This window comes from Stegostoma tigrinum, chromosome 30 (assembly GCF_030684315.1).
Source record: "Stegostoma tigrinum isolate sSteTig4 chromosome 30, sSteTig4.hap1, whole genome shotgun sequence".
Lineage (NCBI taxonomy): Eukaryota > Metazoa > Chordata > Chondrichthyes > Orectolobiformes > Stegostomatidae > Stegostoma > Stegostoma tigrinum.
Genome location: NC_081383.1, coordinates 23433262 through 23458246, shown reverse-complemented (window position 1 = coordinate 23458246; position 24985 = coordinate 23433262). Strand labels below are relative to the sequence as shown.

The following is a 24985-nucleotide window of genomic DNA, read 5'->3' as shown; positions in this document are numbered from 1 at the left end:
TGTCAATTAAGTTAACTGTAATACAAAAAGCCGAGAACCACCTGAACCTAGAAATGATTGTTGTAAGATGGCTCGCGCTGTTCCATGCATTGGAGTTTGCAGCGCGCAGCTGACCTCACTCCCTCCTTTTAATTCCTGTAACCATTAAGTATCACGTTTCTATCTAGAAAACTGCTGATGCATATTTTATAGGATAATATCAGTGTTTATTTAGACTAAATGAATGGCGTAAGGAATTGTCAGCTTCAGCGTTAGTGATGTTGGCACATGGACTAAGAACAGCATTTCACTAACATTTTTATGGCATACTGGACAAGCCAGGCATGAGCTTTCCAGATGGTAGTCCTGATAACGAAAGCATTTAACTAGAAGTAGTCCAAAGATGGATCTTGGAAGATTCCAAGAAATGAGTGACTATTCCTTTTGGCTGCTTATTCCATTGTGGAATTGGGAGGAAGAAAGTGTATTGATATCCAGTCCTAGAAGCAAATGAACTTTGTAGTTTGTTTGAATAACTACCTTATGTTTTACCAGAAGGCAACAGCTACCTATTTATAAATGACCAGAAGTCCATTCTGTATTTCCTGACACATGGTCAATATATTTTGTTGCTGCAGTGATAACTATTCCAAATCTTGAATCAAAAATATGATGGCAATCTGTTTCCTAATCTGTATTATGCATAATAATGCAGCATGTCTTTGAATTGTTTCAGTCTTATTTATATCTCTCACCTTATAGGAATCCAACAAACAATTTATGTATCCCAAAATGGGATGAACAAATATTTGGTAAACTACAACTCTGATATTTTTGTTAGAAAGATTTATCTTCAGAAATACAAGAACACTGTTTGCTTTTGAAGTTACCTGATGATTGGGGAATCCCCTTGAAGATTGTTTCTAAGTAACACAACCATGCTGAGAGGTTCACCTCTCTGTTAAAGAATTTGATTAGAGAACCAAAGTTAACTGTTTGTGTATCTTTATTGTTGGTGATAAGCAAGACAAAGCATTTTCTGGCATTTGATTGTCATCTCCTCTTGGTCTTGTCATGTTTTCAAATTCCAGAGGCTCACTTTCACATGACCTTGTGTTTCTTCTTGCCTGGTGAGTAAACCACCTGTCATCTGCAAATAGTCACACCCCGTCTCTTTTTTAACATCTTGGGGAGTTAGTTTGAGTCTGTCAAGGAGAATAAAGGTCCAACGTGATCCCTGGGACACTCCCGAGAAGACTTATATGGCGCCGGGGTGTGTGGTAGGTGGTGGTGGGATGGAGTTGACTTCCAATCACACACCTTTCTGCCTTCTGTTGGTAAATAGGTGCCTAATCCATTTTAATAATATCCCCCTGATTCCATTGTAGTGGAGATTGGACAAGAGATTTTCATGAAGAATATTGTCAAAGGTTTCGGAGATCGCAATATGACTAGTTTACTCTCTATCAAGATTTGTAACCAACTGCTAAAACTGTTTTGGTAGTTTTTTCTTCCCTAAAACCATGCTATCTATCAGGATGGTGTGATCTTCAAAGTGTTTCATGATCTGAGAATGAACAATATGTTCAAAAATTTTGCGAACGATGCTGGAGACTCAAATCTTTAGTTTTCTGCTAGGCTTTTCTGCCCGTTTTGAATAAGTCAGAGAAGTCAGCCTGTCTGGTAACTAGCCAACATTGATTGGGTCTTAGCCCGAAACGTCAGCTTTTGTGCTCCTGAGATGCTGCTTGGCCTGCTGTGTTCATCCAGCTTCACACTTTGTTATCTCGGATTCTCCAGCACCTGCAGTTCCCATTATCTCTGAGCCAACGTTGATTGTCTGTCGAAAGAGATAGGTCAAGATTCGAGCCAGTTCGTCAGCTGCCAACTTTAAAATTTGGGAAGGGATTTCTAAACCTTCTGAAACAACTCTTGGAATTTCACTGCTTTATCCATTTGCTTATAAGACCTTCCTTTTCAAAATGTATCCACTTTATGGAGCTGTTACAGATACTCTTTCACCACTCTTCCTTCACTTTTTGGACATAAAATGTAATCCCCCTAGTTATCAACTCACTGTTTGCCTTATCAAAAGCCCCTTAGAATTTTAAACAGCTTTGTTCATATATCTCATATTATTCTCTGCTCCAATGAAAAACATCCCAGTTTATCTACTATTATCTTCGCAAAATAAATCCAAAAATGACAAAAAGTTGAAGCCTAGTGAATACCCAAGCGAGCAATCAATCCTAATTGCAACACCTTGAACTGTGTATGGAAATCTGCAAAACCAGTGGGGAAACTAATTCTGGAAAGCAACAAAACTGCAGGAGTGTTTCACTATCAACCACCAAAAGCAGCAACACTACTATAATCATCAAACAATGTGGGTGTTAATGGGTGGGTCAATTTATTTGTGAAAACATGGTTTCACTGCAGTCAAGTGATCTCAGAAATGTTTTGTTAATGGAAAACGAAAGCTACTTGGTGGTGCTAATCTCAGACTTAAGTGATGATGATCATTTCTGACAGATTTTATCAAAGTGCATTCACACATCAGGATGGACCCACATGACTTAGCTGTTTCTAATCAGTTGATAGAACATGGAAATCACTGGCAAGCCCAACATTTGTTGCCCATTCCTAATTATCCCTTCAATTAAGCGGCTTCCTAGCTCACTTCAATGGGCAATTAAGAGTCAACCACATTGCTATGCACCTAATTGACAGGTTTCCATCCTGAAAGGACATTGGTGAAGCAGATAAGGCTTTTTTACAACAATCATTACTGAAAGTAACTTTGAATTAACAGAATCTAAACTCCCCTTGCTGATATGTTGAGATTTAAATACCTGCCCCTAAGCATTAGGTTACTTGCCTACTGTCATCACTACGCAGTTAACTAACTAGTTAACAGCTTGAGGTTTGAATTCAGTAAAGAAGTTATTAGTTGATATTAGTCACTAATGATGTTTAAAGCAGAAGATTAAAGGAGGCAAGAAGCCAAGAGGAGCAAGTTGCCAGACCCTAAAACCAAAGCCAAAACCAAAACTGAGACAGAGCAACCACTCAGCTGAAACAGTGGGCCTGCCATCTTCGCATGATTTGTTTAGTTAAAGACTTTAGCTGGACCAAGCAAAAACGGTGGAAGATGACACCACAACGGCCTCTCATAGAAATGATTTAATAACTGGTATTAGGAGGTTGGAAGAGATTCTAAAGTAAACCAGAAATAAAATGTATTTCACGAGTTGCCACATTATTTAGCCTGATGTCTAGACCAAGCACAAGATGAGGCTAAAAGACAACAGCATGAACTTGACAGGTTTGTTGAGTAGCTGAGCCAAGAAAACAAATGCATTTGACGATGTTGACTCACTGCATGCATTCAGCCAATGAAGCTGAACATGGAGGAGAAAGTCTAACAAACCATGCAATGAAGTTGATCTACTGAAATTGTCAGTGATGAATCAACTGAGAAATATGAGCATGTAGATTAAAATATTATTAGCCATAGCCAAAGCACCGTGATATGTTCCCCTCTCTCCCTATTTATTTCAGAACCCTCTGCCCTCCCCCGTTTCTGATGAAGGGTCTAGGCCCAAAAAGTCAGCTTTTGTGCTCCTAAGATGCTGCTTGGCCTGCTGTGTTCATCCAGCTCCACACTATGTTATCTCAGATTCTCCAGCATCTGAAGTTCCCATTATCTCTAAGTTAAATACTTCTCTGTTTTATAGTCTTCACCTAATTTCTAGTGCCTAAAACTGCCCTAAAAGTCTTTGGAATGTTATAATGATAATTCACTGCCTGCAAGCTGATTGCACATTTTAAAGTTTTGTCGAAGGGAATGACTGGCCTTGCAAAACACTATTATTTGAATGATATTTCAAGGGACAATATAAATTTATTTAAGGTGGATATGTGTTAAATTTAATATAGCTACAATATCTGTGGAAGACTTCAACTTTCATTCAACCAATAAAAAAATCCTCTTATTTGATTGTTACTGAAGCTATATAATAATTGGTACAGGCCTTAACTATTCTAGCATTCTGGATTAATGTTTAAAGTGTTTCTGAATGAGCTTAATAATAAACCTTATTACCCTTAACTGTCTCAGGTAACAATACAGTATAGCCTTTACATGGAAAGATTTTTGCACCCTTCATTTGTTTAGGTCAAGCATCAGAAATTCCACAATTTCACACTGAATGCGAGTTACCATCTATTTAATCTACTTCTTGGCTCATTGCATTATTGAAGCATTAATTTATTACAATGAAAACTGCTAATTGAAGAAATTTTGAAAATAAATCTGCAAAATGGCAGGAAATTTGTTAATAATTCCTTGCTCCTCAACTAGTCCCAAATAATATGAAATGGCTTTAACTTTGTGTCAATGAAAAATTTTTGAATATAACAACAGCATGTGTTTAATCATCATAGAATCCCTACAGTGTGGAAACAGGCCCTTTGGCCCAACAAGTTCACACTGACTCTCAGAGCATTCCCCAGACCCATTTCCCTATAACCCACCTATTCTACACATTGCTCCACACTATGGGAATTTTTCATGGCCAATCCAACTAGCCTGCACATCTTTGGACTGTGGGAGGAAACCCACAGAGACACAAGGAGAATTTGTACAAACTCCACACAGACAGTCACCTGAGGGTAGGATTGAGCCTGGGTCTCTGGTGCTGTGAGGTAGCAGTGCTAGCCATTGAGCCACTGTGCTGGCCCCAAAATAGAGCCTTTAAATGAACAAAACAGCTCAAGGTATTTCACAGTGGCGTTATTAAACAAAATATAACAGTAATATTAGAGCAGATTGGCCAAAATGCTGAGTGTCGTAAAGGAGGAAAGTGAGGTAACAAGGCAGAGAGGGGAGTGGGACACAATTCCAGAGCTGGGTCTGGACAACTGAATGCAAGACCACTAACAATAAGGCAATTAAAGTGGGAATGCTGAAGAATCTGAAATAGGAGAAGTACAGATGGGGCGTTGTGGAGATTAGAGAGATAGGAGGGGCAAGGCCATGGAGAGTTTTGAGAACAATAGTCACAACATTAAAATGAGGGCGTTGCTTAGCATGATTCTTAAATCGGTCAGCAAAAGCAAGGTGGTAGATGAATAGGATTTGGTACAAGTTAGGATAAAGCAGCAGAATTTTGAATGATCTCCAGTTTATGGAGGGAAGAATATGGAAGGCCAACCAGCAGTACACAAGAATAGTTCAATCTAGAGGCCATAAAGGCTCAAACGAGTGCTTCAGCAGCAGAAGAACAAGGGGCAGAGTCTGGTGTTGTCACAGTAGAAGCAATATAGAACATAGAACAGTACGGCACAGAACAGGCTCTTCAGCCCACGATGTTGTGCCGACCATTGATCCTCATGTATGCACCCTCAAATTTCTATGACCATATGCGTGTCCAGCAGTCTCTTAAATGACCCCAATGACCTTGCTTCCACAACTGCTGCTGGCAACACATTCCATGCTCTCACAACTGTCTGTGTAAAGAACCCGCCTCTGACATCCCCTCCAATTTTTTTTTTCAATTTTTCAATTTCAAAAAATTTTTCCAGTTTTTCCTCCAACCAGCTTAAAACTATGACCCCTCGTATTAGCCATTTCTGCCCTGGGAAATAGTCTCTGGCTATCAACTCTATCTATGCCTCTCATTATCTTGTATACCTCAATGAGGACCCCTCTCCTCCTCCTTTTCTCCAATGAAAAAAGTCCAAGCTCAGTCAACCTCTCTTCATAAGATAAGTCCTCCAGTCCAGGCAGCATCCTGGTAAACCTCCTCTGAACCCTCTCCAAAGCATCCACATCTTTCCTATAATAGGGCGACCAGAATTGGATGCAGTATTCCAAGTGCGGTCTAACCAAAGTTTTATAGAGCTGCAACAAGATCTCACGACTCTTAAACTCAATCCCCCTGTTCATGAAAGCCAAAACACCATATGCTTTCTTAACAACCCTGTCCACTTGGGTGGCCATTTTAAGGGATCTATGTATCTGCACACCAAGATCCCTCTGTTCCTCCACACTGCCAAGAATCCTATCCTTAATCCTGTACTCAGCTTTCAAATTCGACCTTCCAAAATGCATCACCTCGCATTTATCCAGGTTGAACTCCATCTGCCACCTCTCAGCCCATCTCTGCATCCTGTCAATGTCCCACTGCAGCCTACAACAGCCCTCTATACTGTCAACAACACCTCCAACCTTCGTGTCATCTGCAAACTTGCTGACCCATCCTTCAATCCCCTCATCCAAGTCATTAATAAAATTTACAAACAGTAGAGGCCCAAGGACAGAGCCCAGTGGAACACCACTCACCACTGACTTCCAGGCAGAATATTTTCCTTCTACTACCACTCGCTGTCTTCTGTTGGCCAGCCAATTCTGTATCCAGACAGCTAAGTTCCCCTGTATCCCATTCCTCCTGACCTTCTGAATGAGCCTACCATGGGGAACCTTATCAAATGCCTTGCTGAAGTCCATATACACCACATCCACAGCTCGACCCTCATCAACTTTTCTAGTCACATCCTCAAAGAACTCGATAAGGTTTGTGAGGCAGGAAATGCCCCTCAAAAAGCCGTGTTGATTGTATTTAATCAAGCCATGCTCTTCCAGATGGTCATAAATCCTATCCCTCAGAATCCTTTCTAACACCTTGCAGACGACTGACGTGAGACTTATTGGGCTGTAATTGCCGGGGATTTCCCTATTTCCTTTCTTGAAGAGAGGAATTACATTTGCCTCTCTCCAGTCCTCAGGTACGACTCCAGTGGAGAGCGAGGATGCAAAGATCTTCGCAAGTGGCGAAGCAATTGCATTTCTCATTTCCCAAAGCAGCCGAGGACAAATTTGGTCCGGGCCTGGCGACTTGTCAATCTTAATGTTTGACAAAATTTTCAGCACATCAGCTTCCTCTATCTCAATCCATTCCAGCATGCACACCTGCTCTTCAAAGGTTTCATTCACTACAAAGTTCGTTTCTTTCGTAAAGACAGAAGCAAAAAACTCATTAGGGCTTCCCCTACCTCCTCAGACTCCACACACAAGTTCCCTATGCTATCCCTGATCGGCCCTACTCTTTCTTTGACCATTCTCTTATTCCTCACACAAGTGTAAAATGCCTTTGAGTTCTCCCTAATCCGTTCTGCCAAGCCTTTCTCGTGCCCCCTCCTGGCTCTCCTCAGACCATTTTTGAGCTCCTTCCTCACCTGCCTGTAATCCTCTCTAGCTGAGCTTGACCCTAGCTTCCTCCACCTTATGTAAGCTACCTTCTTCCTTTTGACGAGAAGCTCCACCGCTCTCGTCATCCAAGGTTCCTTTATCTTACCCCTTCTTGCCTGTCTCAGAGGGACATATTTATTCATCACTCGCAACAACTGTTCCTTAAACAGTCTCCACATGTCTATAGTGCCTTTACCATGGAACAATTGCTCCCAGTCCATGCTTCCTAACTCATGTCTAATCGCATCATAGTTTCCTCTTCCCCAATTAAATATCCTCCCATTTTGCCTAATCCTCTCCTTCTCCATAGCTATGTAGAATGTGAGGCAGTTATGGTCACTATCACCAAAATGCTCTCCCACCACAAGATCTGATAACTGCCCCGGCTCATTTCCGAGCACCAAGTCTAGAATGGCCTCTCCCCTCGGCGGCCTGTCAACGTACTGAGTTAGGAAACCCTCCTGAACACACCTTACAAAAACAGCTCCATTCAAATCTTCTGCTCGAAGGAGGTTCCAATCAATATTGAGAAAGTTAAAGTCACCCATTACAACAACCCTACTGCGTCCGCACTTTTCCAAAATCTGTCGGCCTATGCTTTGTTCAATCTCCCTGTTGCTATTGGGGGGCCTGTAGTAAACCCCTAACGAGGTGACTACTCCCTTGCTGTTCCTAATTTCCACCCATACTGACTCGGTAGGCAGATCTTCCTCGACAATGGAAGCTTCTGTAGCTGTGATACCCTCTCTGATTAGTAGTGCTACACCCCCTCCTCTTTTATCCCCCCTCCCTATTCTTTTTAAATGCTTTAAACCCTGGAACATCCAGCAACCATTCCTGCCCCTGAGAAACCCATGTCTCTGTTATGGCCACAACATCATAGCACCAGGTACTGATCCATGCTCTAAGTTCATCACTTTTATTCCTGATACTCCTTGCATTAAAGCAAACACACTTTAACTGATCCCTTGGTTCCTTCCCAGGAAAATCCTTCCCACTAGCTGGTCTACCTCTTGCTACTGCCTCACCTGCATCAACTGTCACCTCCGGTATACAGCTCAGGTTCCCAGCCCCCTGCCATACTAGTTTAAACCCTCTCGAACTACTCGAGCAAACCTTCCACCCAGGACATTGGTCCCCTTCCAGTTCAGATGCAACCCGTCCTTCTTGTACAGGTCCCACCTTCCCCAGAAGGCATCCCAATTATCTACATATCTGAAGCCCTCCCTCCTACACCAACTGCGCAGCCACGTGTTAAGCTGCGCCCGCTCCCTGTTCCTCGCCTCGCTATCTTGTGGCACCGGTAGTAAACTAGAGAACACTACTCTGTTCGTCCTGCTTTGCAGCTTCCATCCTAACTCCCTGAAATCACTTTTTATATCCTCAATCCTTTTTCTGGCTATATCATTAGTGCCAATATGTAACACGATTTCTGGCTGTTCGCGCCCCCCCCCCCCCCCCCCCCCCAACTTTTAGAACCTTATACACCCGATCAGAGATGTCCCGGACCCTGGCACCAGGGAGGCAACATACCTTCCGGGAATCCCGATCCTGACCACAAAATCTCCTGTCGATTCCCCTAACTATCGAGTCCCCTACCACGAGTACTTTCCTATTCTGCCCTCTTCCCTTCTTTGCCACAGTGTCAGGCTCAGTGCCAGAGACCTGACTACCATGGGTTTCCTCTGGTAGGTCATCACCCCCAGCAGTATCCAAAATGGTATACTTATTGCTGAGGGGAATGCCCATGGGGGAAACACCATGTGACATGGTGAGATAATGAAAATTAGCTTGAAGCAGTTGCAAGAATGGGAGATGAAGTTGGTGGTTAGGGAATAGAATTTTAAGCAGAAACCAAGTGGCTTTGGCCCAACATTTAATTAAAGGAGATATCTACTAATCCAGCACTGGATGTCAGATAATGAGTCTGATATTTGAGAGACAAGACAGTTTCAAATGCATGCTGAAGAGGTAAAGTTGGCTATCCTACTCAGCAGCTCAGTGGGTGTCAGGTCACTTTCAATGGGTGATTAAGGTTGGGGGTGGGATCAGCATAATATGTTTCAAGCCTCCAGGACCAGTTCAGCAATGATGGAGAGCCTCTCACCTTTATGGAAATTCACGCCATTATCACAAAATGGTTCAACCATTAAGAACTGAAATGAGTCATTCATGTTATGAATCATTGAAATTCCTGACTCCAGAGAGTTTTCATGGTCACTGAGAATGTTAAAGACAGAGTTTGATAACTTTCAGATAGTAGAAAATTAAGGAATACTTGCAGAGTGGGTGGAAGATGCAATTGAATAGAGCCGCAGTGCTGGACAGCATGGAAACAGACCCTTCCTTCCAATTCTTCCACGCTGACCAGCATCCTAAATTAATCTAATCCTGTTTGCCAGTATTTGGCCCATAACCCTCTAAACCCCTGCTATTCATATACCCATCCAGATGCCTTTTAAATGCTGTAATTGTACCAGCCTCTACCACTTCCACTGGCACCTCATTCCATACATTCACCACCCTCTGCATGAAAATGTTGCCACTTGGGTCCGTTTTAAATCTTTCCCCTCTCACCTTAAACCTCTCATTTTGGACTCTGTTACCCTGGGGAAAAGACCTTGGCTACTCACCCTGTCTATGCCTCTCATGATTTTATAAACGTCTGTAAGGCCATGCTCAACCCCCGATGCTACAAGGAAAATAGCCCCAGCGTAATCAGCCTCACCCCGTAGCTCGGACCTTCCAAACCTGGCAACATCCTTGTAAACATTTTCTGAACCTTCTCAAGTTTGACAACAACCTTTGCTTCTTTGTTTGTTTGTTCCCAATATCACTGTTGTTGTGATTATCAGGATAATACAATGTAGTCAGAAAGACTCGGTTACTAGTTGTGGCAGTACTCTCTGTGATGAAATGTCTCAAATGAACATATTACATAATTTCAAATTCCTAGTGCTGCCATTTTGTGATACGTGAAATAACTAGTTGCAATCCCAGAATAATATAGGATAGTTTCAGGGTCCAAAGATATTCAAGCTTGATTCTTCCTAGTACCAGGAGAAATGCTATTTAGCATTGCAAGATGTGCTGATTTCACTTTAAAAGAGAAGTCTTGTCACTTGTTTGAGAGAAATCTTAGTTCTCAGCTCATGACTGGCAGCTATGTTTGTCTGGCAACTGTTATTAGAGTCCTCTTAAATCTTTGAGAGCTTTTCATTGATATCCACTTGTCACTGACTTGCCATAGAACACTGTACTGGAGTGGGTTTTCCTGTTGTGGAGTGAATGTGCCATAAAGGCTGAGTATTTAGATCTATCTGAATTGGGGGGAGGTGTTATAATTATGATCAGTATTAATTCAAGGAATAAAAGATAATGCTTGAATTAATAAACAAAGATTTAAATATTCCCCAGAAGTCAATTTTCATTGGAAAGAAAAAACAGGTAATTTTTTTATAGTCTCACCAGCCAGGTTGGGTAAATGCTTGAAAATATTGGAAAAATCTAATTAGATCAATGTAGTGTATTTTTGCCACAACTAATGGTAAGTAAGGAAGAGGTGACTGTGGCACAGTGGCTCAGTGGTTAGTGCTGCAGCCTCACAGCGCTAGGGACCAGGGTCGAATTCCACCCTCAGGCAACTGCCCGTCTGGAGTTTGCACATTGTCCCCGTGTCTGTGTGGGTTTTCTCTGGGTACTCTGGTTTCCTCCAACAGCCCAAAGATGTGCTGGTTAGGTGGATTGGCCATGCTAAATTGCCCGTAGCGTTCAGGGATGTGTAGGTTAGGTGGATTAGGCGTAGGAAATGCAGGGGTGGGGGAATGGGTCTGAGTGGAATGCTCTTCAGAGGGACATTGTGGGCTTGTTGGGCCGAATGGCCTGTATCCACAATGTAGGGTTTCTATGATGACAGGGTAGAGCTGGATGAACATGGCATAAGGGTCCCAACCCAAAACATCAACTTTCCTGCTCCTCTGAAGCTGCCTGGTCTGCTGTGTTCGTCTAGCTCCACACTGTGTTATCTCTAATTAAAGTGGAGGGGTGCAGGGTGGGAGTATGTTGCACACAAATCTGAGGTCAACATGATTTTCAAGGTATTTTTGAGTCAGCCTATTCAGAGATGATATTACACAGCTCTGCGGGAGGTGGGAATTGAACCTGGGCCTTCTGGTCCAGAGGTAGGGACATTTCCATGACACCTCAAGAACCCTCTAACAATGCACTTCAATTAAATAGCTTTCATTTGGAAGTAGCTGAGGACTGAGAAACACTAAAGATATTTGAAGTAATGTTGGCTTTGAGGAGTGAGGTTTGGTATCGGGTAAGAATTTAGGAGATGGACAGTGAAAGACAGAATCTAGTTATGACAATATAAGGTGATTGGGCAATGGACAGGTTAAACAGTAAAATGAAGATTACAGTAATAGTTGCATTCACTGACGTGTTGAACAGCGCCAGAGATAAAGATGAGACACAAATTTACAAATTCTGGACAGAATAAATTTCTGTCATGCAATACCACATCATCAAGCTCTATGAAGACCAGACAATGATGGTCCAAATGTGACTGGAAATGATCTGACTGCAGTTTTATATGAGGACAATCAAGATGCTCTTTACTGACACTTGAGGCAAATGTTAAGTACTATCATTCACCAGCAAGGGACTCAATGTCTGATAGAGGTTCTCATACAAAAGGGGCTGAGTTTTCTGAGAGGGCTCAAGAGAGGACTGGGATGAGGGGAGGGGATGGATGCCTGCTTACCTCTTGCTCCCAGAGAGAACACTGGCTGCAATCTAGAAGAAGCCCAGCTAGCAGCCATAGCACACTGTGGGCAGGCTAACGTGGCTGGGCATGGGACTTCCACTGTTCAGCATGAGGAAGTTCTGCCCTTAGGGCCTGCTAGAATGGTAGCTTCAGCAGTGCCAGAGCTCAACAATGGTGCTTGCAGGCCCATAAGAGAGATTGCCAAGAAAATGGTTGGCTACAGCAGGAAGTTTCAGACTTCCAGACAGGGTTGGATCCAAAATTCCATGTGATCGCTGTTCCAATCAATCACATATCATCCCTCCATCACCACTATATACAGAGTGTGGAGCTGGATGAACACAGCAGGCCAAGCAGCATCTTTGGAGCACAAAAGCTGATGCTTCGGGCCTAGACCCTTCATCAGAAAAGGGGGATGCGGAGAGGATTCTGAAATAAATAGGGAGAGAGGGAGAGGCAGACCGAAGTTGGATAGAGGAGAAGATAGGTGGAGAGGAGAGTATAGGTGGGGAGGTAGGGAGGGGTAGGTCATTCTGGGGAGGATCGTCCGGTCAAGGGGGCGGGATGAGGTTAGTAGGTAGGAAATGGAGGTGCGGCTTGAGGTGGGAAGAGATAATAGGTGAGAGGAAGAAGAGGTTAGGGAGGCGGGGACGAGCTGGGCTGGTTTTGGGATGCAGTGGGGGGGAGGGGATGAGCTGGGCTGGTTGTGTGATGCAGTAGGGGGAGGAGACGAGCTGGGCTGGTTTTGGGATGCAGTGGATGGAGGGGAAATTTTGAAGCTGGTGAAATCCACATTGATACCATTGGACTGCAGGGTTCCCAAGCGGAATATGAGTTGCTGTTCCTGCAACCTTCGGGTGGCATCATTATGGCACTGCAGGAGGCCCATGATGGACATGTCGTCGAAGGAATGGGAGGGGCAGTTGAAATGGTTTGCAACTGGGAGGTGCAGTTGTTTATTGCGAACCGAGCGGAGGTGTTCTGCAAAGTGGTCCCCAAGCCTCTGCTGGGTTTCCCCAATGTAGAGGAAGCCACACCGGGTACAGTGAATGCAGTATACCACATTGGCAGATGTGCAGGTGAACATCTGTTTGATGTGGAAAGTCATCTTGGGGCCTGGGATGGGGATGAGGGAGGAGGTGTGGGGGCAAGTGTAGCATTTCCTGCGGTTGCAGGGGAAAGTGCCGGGTGTGGTGGGGTTGGAGAGAAGTGTGGAGCGGACAAGACAGTCGCAGAGAGAGTGGTCTCACAGGAAGGCAGACAAGGGTGTGGATGGAAAAATGTCTTTAGCGGTGAGGTCAGATTGTAGATGGCAGAAGTGTCAGACGATGATGCGTTGGATCCGGAGGTTGGTGGGGTGGTATGTGAGGACAAGGGGGATTCTCTTTTGGCGGTTATTGCGGGGGCGGGATGTATTATCTCGGATTCTCCAGCATCTGCAGTTCCCATTATCTCTGACCACTATATACAGTGCAGTTCTCCGAAGCCCCTCTCCTATCACCATCACTCCTGATCCTTCTGGCCTATACTCCCCACCTTAAACCTGACACCTAATAGCAGCCACCATGTCCCCTGATCCCCGAACTCTGTCCACTGACTCAATCCAAACACATTGACCCTAGGTCAATTCTTCCTCTCACTTGCACAGCCGGTAATTACAGGCTATTGAATAATGCCAGCTTTGTTATAAAATCCAAAAGAACTGCTGGTGCTATAAATCAGAAACAAAAGCAGAAATTGCTAGAATTCCCCAGTTCTGAGGAAGGGTCACTGGACCTGAAACGTTAACTCCAATTTCTCTTCACAGATGCTGCCAGACCTGCTGAGCTATTCCAGCAACCTATGCTTTTGCACCAGCTTTGTAATGATGAGCTCCAGAGAAGGCTCAAGTTCTTGAAATCCCCAGAACTGATCATTTTAAGCAGGGTACTTATCCCTCTTCAAAACCTTTTATCCTCCCCTCCCCACACATCTGATCCTGAATTTCTGGGGCCCTATGTAATACTAACATTCAAACGTTGAATAAATTTATCGAATGTCCAATTTATTTTCACTGTAACACCGTGTTTGTAAAGTTCTCTGTTAAAATTATTTCCTATATATTGTAATAAGAAATGGCTCACGTATGGATATTGCAATTTCTAGCCTGCCGTTTCTGAAGTTTGCATTGTTGCTTCCTTCACCCTTCATAGTCAGGCACTTTGCTGGGGTTCAACTGATTTCAGATTAAGATGTGTTCTGCTTTTACAGAATGCTGATGATTGTATCCCTGATATTAATCTCACAGGAGCAAGGAAGATGTCATTCAAGTCTGCCTAAAAGACTTAGAACCTAATTAAAAATGCTGTTTAGTATTTTTGGATTTTTAGTAAGTTTGATGTATCAAACAAATCTTAATCCCACCTTCAATATATCATCCTACAGTCAGACAAGGACAAGATGATCCAGGCCTCTGAATTTCAGTGACCATCATTAGCAATTTTCCATGTTAATCAACAGAGAGTGCATGATAATCGAAAAGCTGTGTTTCGAATTTTTAAAACCAGCTGTTAGAGGTTATCTGGGAATGAATAGCAGTCAAGGTCTGAATTCTAACTGGAACCTCCTGAACCAGAATCCATTAATTTTATAGTTGGACATTGAATTAGGATTTCAAAGCTAAGACAGACTTTTCTTATATATCCAATTTGTTACTTTGATGTTATAATTAGTTATATTCAAATATTTTAATTCTACATTAAAGCAACAATATCCTTGATTCTTTCCCATTTTCTCATTTTACGTATGCACTAAGTGATTCTTTAAACAGACAGCCTTATATCTATGTTTCAGTATTTTAGTCCACATGCTACCTTCAGAATGGCAGTACCTTTCAGTTCATGCAAACTGACAATACACAAGCAGTCAATTTAAATAGGTAACAGAGCCCTCCAGGGAACTGTTCTGGGTGCTTGTAGCTCAGAGTATTCATTAATGAATCTGATTCTGAATCACAGGAGAAATCGAGAGGTAGAATGTTTATTAACATGGATAACATCAGTTTCTGTAGGCATGATGAAAGTTGTGAGGAGCGAATGTTATGAAGCAATCTAAAAAGAATGAGCAAGTAAATGTCCGAAAGACAGATGATGCTCACTATTGAGTGATGACAGGTAATACGTATCATTTTTATTCATAACTGCAAATATAATTGCATCTTAAAGAACGTGACAATCAGGTGGATCAGAGAAATCACTTGGGTGGAAAGTACAAGTAACATTTCATATGCTACTAATTTGCAAAGTAAAAACAGTATTGGATCATGTGATTAAGTTCACAAGATATCACCTACACAGGCTGTGCCTTTTCTCAGAAGACAGATCATTAGGAAGATGAACTTGCATTCATTCAGCAAGTCGTGAACCTTGTTGAGATCTATTAACCAAAATAAATAACTTTACCAAATAACAATGTATTGAAGTGATTACAAGACAAGTTCATTTTCTCTAACTTTAACATGAATCGGACTCGATGCAAATTGAACATCAATTAACAGACAACATGCTACATGCAGCAATTCAACTGGACAAGTTGAATAAGTCTGTAGTGAGTTATAACGAAGTGAGGTGATTAGCTCTCTTTATCTTTAGCACTGTCTTCTCCACTCACAGTAAATATTGTATTTCTTCTTTACAGCACATAATTCCTTGGTTAACTCAAACAAAAATGAGAGAGTCAATCCAAGATTTAAGGGAGGCCTGCAGAGTGTCTTTGAAATTCATCCTTTGTGCCCCTCTTGTTGCTTTCCTTGAACTGGGTGAAGATGATTTGCTTTGGTAGTTGGAACTCAAGCAGCCCAAGCATGTGGCTGGCCCAGTGGATTTTGTTTTGAATGTTCATGGCCTTTGCTGCTGACGCTGTTAGCAAATTCAAAGATGATGATGTGAGAATGCCTGTGCTTTCAGCTGATGTGCAGAATCTGCAAGTTGATTTTGACAATGTTGGTGATATTTCACAAGGGACTTGAGGTGGCGCCTGTAAGTATTCTAAGTTTGGGAACCAGGTAGAAGAATCTGATCGCTGACTGCCTTATTCACAAGGATCTTGGTATCAACACAGATGTCACGGTCATCGCAGACTCGCACCCTTAAGTGTTTGAAAGCAGTGCTTGCAGATTTGATGCAATTTTGGATCTGTACATCAATGTCTGCCTCAGATGAGAGGTGGCTTCCCCAGTATGAGAAATGTACCATATTTAGGAAGATTTGCCCTTGATTTTAATGGTGGTCTAGACCAGAACATGATCTGGGACAGATTGATAAATTATTTGCCTTCCTGAGGTGAAGGCATGAAGTGAGAATTGAACATTGTCTACCAAGTGAGTAGAGATGACACTGTCATCCACATACTGAAGTTCCACAAGTGAGGTTGGTTCTGTTTTCTTCTTGGATTTCAACTGATTCAAGTTGAAAATCTTTCTGTTCATCCTGTCGATAATATCCACATCATTGGAAAACTTCACCTTAACAAGTTGAAGAATGGTGGTGTTCTTTTCCATAATTGGGAGTTAGGAGCTCTCTTTCGACTCAACTGTGGCATCAAGAATTTGTGTGTAGGCACTCAGGACAATCACTTGCTGGTTCCTGGGAAGTTCTGGACGGACAGTCATGAGGCAATCGTTGATGCCAGAAGAGAGTTCTGAGACTCAGTTGATGAGTTTGTTCTTCATAGTGAATCCAGTATCATGTGTTCCACTTTGTTCCTTGGGCTTTTCTTTCCAGAAGAAAGTGTAATCACCTCCTTCTCTCAACTTTTAATTTAATTTATTTGTGGGCCATTGGCTGGCCAGCATTTATTGCCTATTCATAGTTGCCTGTAAAAAGACGATGCTGAGCTGATTTCTTGAACCGCTGCAGTCCACATGCTGTAGCTTGGCCCACAATATTGTTAGGGAGGGAATTTCAGGATTTTAACCCAGCGACAGTGAAGGAGTGGCAATATGTTTCCAAGTCAGGATGGTAACTGGTTGGGACGGAAAGTTGTAGGTGGTGGTGTTCCCCTGTATCTGCTGCGCTTGTCCTTCTGGATGGAAGTGGTCATGGGTTTAGCAGGTGCTGTCTGAGTATCTTTGGTGAGTTTCTGCAGTGCATCTTGAACATTGTACACATTTCTGCCATTGGTGGAGGTAATGGATGCTTGTGGATGTGGTGCCAGTCACATGGGCATTTTGTCCTGGATAGTGTCAAGCTTCTTGAGTGTTGTTGGGGCTGCACTCATCCAGGCAAGTGGGAGTATTCCATCACACTCCTGAGTTGTGCCTTGTAGATGGTGGACAGGCTTTGGTGGTGTCAGGAAGTGAGTTAATTTCTGCAGTATTCATAGCCTCTGATCTGCTTTTGTAAGCCCTGTATTTATATCACAATCCAATTGAGTTCCTGGTCAATGGTAACTCCCAGGATGTTCATAGCAGCAGGCTTTGCGATTGTAATACAATTGAATGTCAAGAGCTGATGGTTAGATTGTTCTCGTATGAGGGATAATCATTGCCTGACATTTGTGTGGTGTGAATGTTACTTGTCACTTGTCAGTCTGAACCGAGATACAATCCAGATCTTGTTTGCATTTGAACATGAACTGCTTCAGTATCTGAGGAGTTGTGAATGGTGCTCAACATTGTGCAATCATTGGTGAACATCCTCACTTCTGACCCTATGATGGAGGCAGGGTCATTGTTGAAGCAGCTGAAGATTGTTGGGCTGAGGACACTAACTGAGGAACTCCTGCAGAGATGTCCAGGGGCTGAGATGATTAGCCTGAAGCAACCACAATCATCTTCCTCTGTGTTGGGTATGATTCTAACCAGTAGAGAGTTTCCCCTGATATCCATTGATTCCAGTTTTGTTGGGGATCCTTCACGCTACAGTTGATTGAATGTGGCCTTGATGTCAAGGGCTGTCACTGTCACCTCACCACAGCTGCCCTTGGAATGAAATAAAAAATCCTGTTCAATCTGTCTCTGAAGACCAGTTGATTAAACTTTTAAGAGGACCATTAGATGGAGAATCAGTGCCCTGCAGGAAACACAGTGTTGAAGTGCCTGAGTTCATGGGCAGAAAGGGCAGTTCTTTATTCTGGGCCAATATTCTGCTCTTTGCCTGTGAGGGTTTGAAGATTCCAAGTTTTGAGATTCAATTTTGCTTTGTTTTCAGACCGCAGGAAGATGGACTTGCTGAGCCCAGTTTTCCAGGAGGTTTGGTTATGGAACAAGACTAATTTTAGGGCACTTTTTTGTTTAGCCTTTTCCATATGCAGAATGAGCGGGTAGATTCTGATGAGGGCTGCTGAGTTGTGAAGATAGCTACTGAATCCCTCTCCTGTTTCTGTTCCAATAGTGAAATGACTGAGTCAAACTCCACCACCTACATGCTAGCCTCTCTCAATGTGTGTGTGTGTGTCTGTGTGTGTGTGTTAGAGAGGTGGGGGATGGGTGTTTGAATTCCACTGGACATCTTTTAACGTGGTAATGCTGCCGAACATCAGCAGATGCACAGCCCTTGACAGAAGGTAGGCCTAGTTCCAGTGGCAAGGGAATCTCTGACAAGAGATCTCCATACTGCTGCAGCCTTCATCCTCGATCACAGCTGTTGATATCACACAAACCTCTGCCTGGATTGTCATTGAGGGCTTGTCTGGGGTTGCGCTTTGCCTGTTTCCTTCCCTCTGACCTTACCATCATTGTTGGTCCTGCAGGGGTTTGTAACTCCTGATGGCCTTGTTCTTTTAGGATCAATGGAAAACTCAAGCCTCTCCCTCATAGCAAGGTAGCAATCCACCAATAGAGCTTTCTTTAACTGCATGAATTTTGTCTATCTCCTTTCCAAGGAGAAAGCACTGATTCTCCATCTAATGGTCCTCTTAAAAGCTTAATCAGCTGGTCTTCAGAGACAGATTGAACAAGAATTTTTATTTCCAATTTACCTTTGAGCACTGCAGCATGAACAGGTCAGGAAGCAGGTGGAATTGGTTGTCTATGATTCTGACAGATTTCTGGCTGTGACATCTAATGCAAAGTCCTCCAGAAAATCAGACGCAAGACTGATGTGATCCGTTGTGATTTCAAACTAAAGTTCAATCTTTTTACAGTTTCTTCACAAGTTGAGAGGAATGTTTCCTTTTCCAAGTTTTCCCTCAAGGAACTTCTCAAAGGTGAACATTCCTTGAAAACCCTGAGCTGTATCCCAGTGTGAACCTATTCATTAGACAAGCCAAGTAAGTAAGACAGCATTCGGTATACATTTCTCCTATCAAATGCTTTCTTTCACCGACCAGCTTTCCAGTCTTAAATTAGGCAGGAAACTTTATCAAGATGGTTGGCTATTTCTCTGTTACTATTTAATGCATAGCTCATAATAAGCTGTTTTATAATCTGGGCCGCTGTCACATCAGAGAGCTCCCCCGCTGGTGTTTGAACCATCCACAAATTCCCATCCATTATTTAACCAATTAAAAATGCTATCACCTTGAGGTTTGGATGGAACTGCTTTCATAAAACATGTAATGGCTTTAAAAATTAACAATATAGCAAGGTTACACATATTATAGATTAGTTGACTGAAGAATTGCTCAGAAAATGCTAATTTCAACGATGCAAGAATTATATTCAGCTTTTAAAAGTTTCTTGGATGACTCCAACCAATAATCTAAAGAAAACAGTATCAGTTTAGAAGCAATACTTTAACAGTGCTCCACTAATATGCAACAGTTTGCGACATTTTGCGAAGATGAGAGGTGCATGGTCTTAGTCTTTGCAGCATATTGCTATTGCATTAGTTAAATTGGACATGTTTTCTTTGAGCAAATTCCTATGATAGAATTCTGAGCAAATATTGGCAATCTGTTTTGTCAGGGAACTTTTCTGATTATAATGTAGCTATTATTCAATTTGCCTTCAAAGCAGCAGAGTAGTCGCCCAGAGATAGTAGGAACTGCAGATACTGGAGAATTGAGATAACAAAGTGTAGATCTGGATGAACACAATGGGCCAAGCAGCATCAGAAGAGCAGGAAGGCTGACATTTTAGGCCTAGACCCTTCTTCAGAAAATGCTACTCAGATTCTCTAGCATCTGCAGTTCCTACTATCTCTCACGCCAGAACATTATTGGTCACAGGATATGCCTCAGCTGGATTACTGTAGACAATTCTAGACATTGCACTTCAAGAAAAATTTAATATCTATGAAAGAATATAAAAGAGATTATCAGTGTTGAGTGACACCGTTTATAGGATAATTGATATGCTATTCTCATAGAGCCATGCAGCACAGAAACAGACCCTTTGGTTTCTTCATGGAATAGAGAAATTAATATGTGGCTTAATAAAGGTTTTGAGGAAAATTAAAGATTTTCACATTGATGAAGAAGAGCTGTCTTGTCAAGTGTGGGCCATAACTACAGAAATTCAAAATCATTAGCAACATTTCTATAGATTAGAAGATAAGAAATGGTTTCATTCTGTGTTTGAGGAATCACACACAATGGAACAGTATTCGGCCATTCAACCCATTAAGCTTGTTCCACCATTCAATGAGATTTATGCAAAATATGCTTGTCATGTAAGTGATGTAACAGCTGACTAATGTGACATAACAACTTTTCATTGTCAACCTGGGTTGTCATTTCATCAAAACAGTAAAATATTTTGATCAAGCATCATCCCTCGCTCTGAGCTATGTTAAACCTGTTTATGTCGCAATCTAGAGTTCTTCCTTTGATCAGTTCCATTGTTTTTCCAGATTTTGGTATAAAATAACGTCTTGTTATATAACTAAGTACCTTCAGTGACTCGCTCAAAGCAACAAAGTGTAGCAATTAAAGAGAAAAGTTTATGTATCAGTTCTTTTGGATATTTCTTTTGAAATTCACATAGAGGATAGCAAAACAATTTGTTTTTTGTAGTTCGGTGTTCATTTAATTTTTAAAAAATTCTCGTAAATGAGAGAACTCAAACTCATTTCAAACTAAAATTTGCAAACTTGCTATTGCTAAATATATACGTGGTACATTTTCCTCTATTAATAAGAAATTATTGTTCAATCTCCTAAAATTAAGTGTAAATTACAATTACTCAATGTAATCTATGTCTCAGAATCCATTTGTAAGTTTCTAAAATGAATAAAAACCATACAATACAAAATTTTCATGTATTTTCCCATTTCTTTAAGTTGTACTGCATGTAATTGTTGCAGAAATACAGAGTTGGAGCAAAAGATGGACTTATATATTGCTTTACAATGGAGAAAAATCCCATGTACTTCTCATTTCAGAGATTAAATGTTCAGTAGTGATGAGAGAACAGTTAGTTTGGTTGATATTATGACCAAGGGCAATGTAGGACAAAAAGTAGTGGATGATGATGAGAAGCTTGAAATGAAGGCTGCAGAGTGATGATAAGATGTCTTCTTTAACAGATAATTGGTTAACACTTGACTTCTTTCTAAATACAAAGCTTAAATGCAAGTACAACACAGAAAAACGATGAACCATACAAGGGTAGTAAAGTAGAATACTGGACACAAAATACTTACTCCATTGAATATACAAATGAGGTGAGTATGTCTTTGAAATTAGGCTTGTTCATTGTGTGAATTCCTAATAATCCAAAGAATAAACGCATTGCAATAACATATACTATAATCACATTCAACTATGAGGGAAGTGAATCAAACAGATTTTTGAAGTAATATTAAAATACTTAATCTGCACTTTCAACTCAAAACTTAGTCAGCAGAACATGAAAACATAACAAATTTAAGGAAATTTGACTTATTAACTAGAAGGTTGACAAATGGAAGCATATAATATTCAGATCCAAGGCCATTTATTGTTAGATCTTTTTGTATCTCTCTCCACAATTTACAGTTTAAAACATGGCTGGGGGTGGCGGGGGTGGAGGGTGAGATAAGTGACAATTGGAATCCATTCCATTTTGAAATGCTAACCAGTTAGTGTCAGTCTCCATGGAAGCTCACTCTCTGTTTACATCAGGATGAAGATGAGCTGCAATTACATCATTTCTCCACGGTCACGCATCTGTGTGCTACCCTGAATACAAATAAACACATTTCATGTCTTCTGTGCTTTCTTTGTATGTTTAATGTTCAGTAATACATTTTTGCATGAATATTCTTTGCAATTTGATTTGTAGTATATTTTTGTTTTTACAAGCCTTTGTCTTTTTTCAATTGTAAAGGGTTAAATATATCTAATTGAATAAGCATCTCATCTGTATTCATTTCATATCCTGCAACCGCGGGCTTAAGACTCAGGCAACATTTGATTCTGGTTCAGAAATGCTGGGAACATTAATTGGTTAATATTATTGTGATTCATCTGATTTTTCAGCCCATAAAACTCAATTAAACATTGAATTACAATCTCCAATGCACTTTCCAATGTTCGTAGTTTGTCTGCAGTTTACGAGATCATTAGTGAAATTGTCACAATGCGCAGAATGATGCCTGTATTTTGGGTACATGCTCCTGCTGCCAGTTCACTCTGCAGCACTGCAGCAGAAACCATGAGGCAGACCCTTTCTCTAGAACGTAAGAGAAAGGGAACTAAACAAAATCCATTCATTTTTAAAATATGGCTTCTACTGTGCTTCTGTTTATTATATTTGAAAATAGTTTCCGTTCATAATTTGTCTCTAAACTTTATGTTAAAGGGAAAACAAGTGAAAGTTATTGGACAAAATCTGACAATATTTGCTTTATTTTCGGATTGTCATCATCAGACCTCTGGCACCAATCAAGTAATCAACAGCAGCAAAATATTGTAGTTGAAAGCGTCAGGGAGACAAAGCTTAAACCAACTTAAATAGGACCAGCTTAAACAATCTACAAATTGTGAAAATTGCCACCTTTTATCAGAATTTCAAATTAAATTTGGCAGCTTGTACTCTGGAGACTATCAGGCCAAGAAGACCTCTGCCCGTACTACTGAAATGGAAGCCTTTTCCTGATCAGCCTGAGGTGAACTTGGGTCAGAGGATATAGAAGCAGTGGGGATTTGATGCCTCCCAGTTCCAACCCATTTCCACCCATCTGCTGCCAGTGCACTGTTGGCACCACAGAAATTTGGAACCAGAATGCACTGTAAGTAATGGATGTAATCTTAATCTTTGTTACATCTATGATTCAGGACAGAGCTGGGCCCCTTTATTTGCTACAAACCTAGAATGGAATATTGCAGGTTTAAGTAAATCTAAAGCATGTTACTGATTTGCAATATAGTAGATTATCACTCAGTAAATTTTAGGTTGCGTGCCATGCTGCTATTTGGGCAGGTATATATATCGGTCTTGTTTGCTTGTGCTCACGTCTCAGTATCAGTTATGGTCAATTGATAGTCCTCTTAGCTTGGGTCAGAAGATTATGGGCTCAGCTTGCACCTCAAGATTTCAGCATAAACAAATTTGGCCTGACACTCATGTAAGTACTGAGGGAGTGGTGCAATGTTATTCTTTTGGATGACGTATTAAACCAGGACTCTATGCGCTGCCTCAAAAGGAGATTAAGAATCCCACAACATTGTTCAGAGACCAGTAGGGGATTTATTCCCTGGAGTCCTGGTCAATATTTATCCTTTAGTTAAAAACAGATCACTATTCATAATCAGAGATAATGGGAACTGCAGATGCTGGAGAATCCGAGACAACAAAGTGTGAAGCTGGCTGAACACAACAGGCCAAGCAGCATCTTAGGAGCACAAAAACTGACGTTTCGGGCCTAGACCTCTCTGATGAACTGCTTGGCCTGCTGTGTCCATCCAGCTTCACACTTTCTTATCCACTATTCATAATCACATTGCTGTTTATGGAAGCTTGTTGTGTATAATTTGGCTATTGTGTTTCCTGCATTACAATGTAATTGCACTTCTGTAAGTATTTCATTGGCTGTAAAGTACTTCAAGATGTCCTGACGTGATGAAAGGTGCTAAATACATTCAAGTTCTTTCATTGTGTTTCATGCAGATCTGAAGTTTCTAACAGAAACACATCTTTGATGCAAAGCCATATATTACTGTCAATGTACACTCTCTAGTCTGAAAGTCTAGAAATTTGCTCAGAGCTGCTCCATCTCCTAGAGCTGAATTCTGTATGTCTCTCAGTGACGTGTTGGTTCTTGGGCCATAAAATACCAGGGTACCTGGGCACTGGGCCAGCTGCTAAACTGCTAACGTTGATCCAAATTTACATACAATGGCGCAGTCATCAAGAACACCAACCCCTCAACCCCCAGCCCTGCAATCCATGAGTCAATCAACACCACATAATGTTTTCATCCTCACTCAAGGCCAAATGCCCAGCAACTTTCACTGTATAAAGTGGTGATGGGCAAGAAGGAATGCTGTTGTAAGGGCATCCTGTCCAATTGGAGAGCACCCTCCACCCAGTGATTTCCTACCCCACCCCTCTAACCTTTACTCTGGTATCAGTTCCAGTTAAAGATGCCTTCATGTCAGCCTTGCTGCAGTACCAGCACTGGTCATTACACCCAATGGTAGTGCAATTGCCAGAGAGCCACCTGTCTTTAATTGACTGACAGTTCTCTGAAGCGAGACTGTTGCCAAGGGGTGGATTAATGGTCAGTCCTAAAGTACCTACCATAAAAACCAATCCATGTTGTCTTAACTTCACTAGAATTGCAATGGAATTCCCTCCTCTGAGGAAATTCCCACATTTTAAGCAGGGTTTTTATGCAGGTTTTGTTGATGAACTATGGCTTTCTGCCAATGTTACCCCACTGTAATTAACTGCAGCTTATAGCTTCAGTGCCAACCTATTTTAATACAGGAATCCTGACATTAGAGTCTATCATTCATTGCTCTGTCACTGGTTGTGCTGCCTTGTATACCATCTATCTGTAGCCATCAGCCTGTCCCAACAGTGCCAGAGCCAAATATCTTTGACATCCAGTGAAAGAATTAATAAAAATGTGCCCTTT

The 24985-nt window shown here is 41.6% G+C and overlaps 1 protein-coding gene across 5 annotated transcripts in view; it reads left to right on the top strand.

The window, feature by feature from the left end:
* Positions 1 to 24985, top strand: part of LOC125466080 (leucine-rich repeat and immunoglobulin-like domain-containing nogo receptor-interacting protein 2) — a 185635-nt gene that overhangs the window by 72677 nt on the left and 87973 nt on the right. Inside the window, exon 2 of one of the 5 annotated variants that reach the window (XM_059638532.1) lies at positions 22932 to 23134. The exons of the other annotated variants lie outside the window; for them this stretch is intronic. The gene's annotated coding sequence lies outside the window, so the exon portion shown is untranslated. The remainder of the gene's footprint in view (positions 1 to 22931; positions 23135 to 24985) is intronic. 5 annotated transcript variants of the gene reach the window in all.